The sequence below is a fragment of the Desmodus rotundus genome, chromosome 3 (assembly GCF_022682495.2).
Source record: "Desmodus rotundus isolate HL8 chromosome 3, HLdesRot8A.1, whole genome shotgun sequence".
Classification (NCBI taxonomy): domain Eukaryota; kingdom Metazoa; phylum Chordata; class Mammalia; order Chiroptera; family Phyllostomidae; genus Desmodus; species Desmodus rotundus.
The window spans coordinates 56,634,879-56,638,018 of NC_071389.1; the positions used below are offsets into that span (position 1 = coordinate 56,634,879).

General features: G+C 36.3%; 1 non-coding gene across 1 annotated transcript; it reads right to left on the reverse strand.

Moving 5' to 3' along the window:
• Window positions 1-1,007: 1,007 nt before the first annotated feature.
• On the reverse strand, window positions 1,008-1,171 carry LOC112309429 (U1 spliceosomal RNA). The gene has a single exon (XR_002975238.1). It is a non-coding gene; the product is annotated as a U1 spliceosomal RNA (small nuclear RNA).
• Between the last annotated feature and the right edge of the window lie 1,969 nt (window positions 1,172-3,140).

Sequence of the window (3,140 nt, forward strand, 5' to 3'; positions counted from 1 at the left end):
CCCCATTTTCCCCTATTGCTCTCTCCTTCCCAACCACACCTGTTCCCACAGTGAATCCCCACTCTGTTTTCCATGTCCATGGGTCATTAATACTTATTCTTGAACTAGATTCTTCCCTTCTTTCTACCCTTATCCCCCTCCTCCCTCTCCTCAGGTCACTGTCAGTTTGTTTCTTGTTTCCATGCCTCTGATTCTATTTTGCTCATTTGTTTGTTTTGTTCATTAAGTTCCCCTTATAGGGGAGATCATATGGTATTTGTCTTTTGTCGCCTGGCTTATTTTACTTAGCATAATACTCTCCAGTTCTATCCATGCTGTTTGAAGAGTAGAAGTTTCTTCTTCCTTTATGCTGCGTAGAATTCCATTGTGTAAATGTACCACAGTTTTTTGATCCACTCATATACTGATGGGCACTTAGGTTGTTTCCAGTACTTGGCTATTGTAAATTGTGCTGTTATGAACATAAGGGTGCATACGTTCTTTTGTATCAGTTTCAGGATTCTTAAGGTATAATCCCAGCAGTGGAATCACTGGGTCAAAAGACAGATCCATTTTTAGTTTTTTAAGGAAATTCCATACTGTTTTCCACAGTGGCTGCACAAGTCTGCTTTCCCACCAACAGTGCACTAGGGTTCCCTTTTCTCTTCAACCTTGCCAGCACTTATTTGCTGATTTGTTAATGATGGCCATTCTGACCACTGTAAGGTGGTATATCACTGTGGTTTCAATTTGCATCTCTCTGATGGCTTGTGATGTTCAACATCTTTTCATATGCCTATGGGCCCTCTGTTTGTCCTCTTAGGAGAAGTTCATGTCCTTTGCCCATTTTTTAATTGGATTTTTTGTCCTCCTGGCATTGAGTCCCATGAGTTCCGTATATATTTTGGAGATCAAGCCCTGGCTGAGGTATTGTTGGCAAATGTTTTTTCCCATACATTAGGTTCCCTTTCCATTTTGATAATATTTTCTTAAGCCATCCAGAAGTTTGTTTTTTGTTTATTTTTAATCAGGGGAGAGTGCAAACACAGTCCCCCACTACCACAAATTATGCAGTCGAGTTTCTCACATTTGAGGAAATCATAGAGGTCAGCACATCCAGAGTGCAATGGATAAACCTCTCCCTGGGAAAACCACCTTCGTGATCATGGTATCTCCTCTGCCAGGTAAGTATCATGCAGAAGCTTCTTAATTAGATATAATCCCATTTGTTTATTCTTTCCTTTAATTCTCTTGCCTTACAGGATATATTGGTGAAAATACTGTGTGTAGTATTTGATATTTTCCTGCCTATGTTTCCTCTAGGGCTTTTACGGTGTTGCAGTTTATGTTTGTCTTTTATCCATTTTGAGTTTATTCTGGTGAGTGATGTAAGTTGGTGGTCTATTTTCATTTTTTTTTGCAGGTACCTGTCCCGATCTCCCACCACCATTTGTTGAAGAGGTTATTTTTACTCCATTTTATGCTTCTGCCTCCTTTGTGAAATATTGACCATAGAGACATGGATTTATTTCTGGGTTTTCTAGTCTGGTCCATTTATCTATGTGTGTGTTCTTATGCCAGTACCTGACTGTTTTGATTACAGTGGCCTTGTAGTATAGTTTGATATTATCTATTGTGATCCTTCCTACTTTGTTCTTCTTTTTCAAGATTGCTGAGGCTATTTCAGGTTGTTTTGGTTCTATATAAATTCTTGAAATGTTTGTTCTAATCTGTGAAATATGCTATTGGTATTTTAAGAGGAATTACATTGAATCTGTAGATTGCTTTGGGTAATACAGACATTTTAATGATGTTGATTATTCCAGTCTATGAACACGATATATGCTTCTATTTGTTCATATCTTCCTTGATTTCTTTCTTCAGTGTTCTGTAGTTTTCTGAGTACAGGTCTTTTACCTCCTTGGTAAAGGCAATTCCTAGTACTTTATTTTTTTGTTGTTGTTGCAATAGTAAATGGGATTTCCCCCCAAATCCTGTTTCTGATATTTCATTGTGTACAAAAAATGGCTTCTATTTCTGAATATTGACTTTGTATCCGACTGTTTTGCCAAATTTACTTCTTAGGTCTAGTAGTGTTTTGGTGGAGCCTATAGGTTTTTCTATGAACACTATCATGCCACCTACAAATACTGAAAGTTTTACTTCCTCTTTTCCAATTTGGATGCCTTTTATTTCTTTTTCTCGTCTGAACTTCCAATACTATGTTGAATAAAAGTGGTGAAAGCGGACATCCTTGTCTTATTCCTGATCTTAGGGGGAAAGCTTAATTTTTGCCCTTTGAGTATGATGTTAGCTGTAGGTTTCTTGTATATGGTCTTTATTATTTTAAGGTATGCTCCCTCTATTCTCACTTTACTGATAGTTTTTATCATAAATTGGTGCTGTACTTTATCAAATTCTTTTTCAGCATCTATTGATATGTTCATGGGGTTTTTTCTTTCTTTTTGTTTGTGTGATGTATTACATTTATTGATTTGCAAATATTATACCACCCTTGAATCCCTGGAATGAATCCCACTTTATTATAGTATATGATCTTTTGAATGCATTGCTGAATCCAGTTTGAAAATATTTTGTTGGGGATTTTAGCATCTATATTTATCAGTGATACTGGCATGTAGTTTTGTTTCTTTGTTGTGTCTTTACCTGGTTTTGGAATTAGGATGATACTGGCCTCATAAAAAGAGTTTGGGAGTCTTCCCTCTTCTTGAATTTTTGGGAATAGTTTGGGAAGGATATTAGTTAGCTCTTCCCAAAATGTTTGGTAAAATTCACCTGTGAAGCCATCTGTCCAGGGATTTTGTGTACAGGGAGTTTTTTGATTATTGTTTCAATTTCGCTAATTGTTATCAGTTTATTCAGGCTTTCTGCTTCTTCTTGATTCAGTTTTGGAAGATTGTATGTTTCTAGAAATTTGTCTGTTTTGTCCAGGTTGTCAAATTTCTTGGCATATAGTTGTTCATAGCAATTTCTTACAGTCCTTTGTATTTCTGTGGTATTGGTTGCAATTTCTCCTGTTTCATTTCTGGTTTTATTTATTTGGTCATCTCTCATTTATTCTTAATGAGTCTGGTTAAAGGCTTGTTGATTTTTTTTAATCTTTTCAAAGAGTCAGCTCCTGGATTTATTGATCCTTTGAA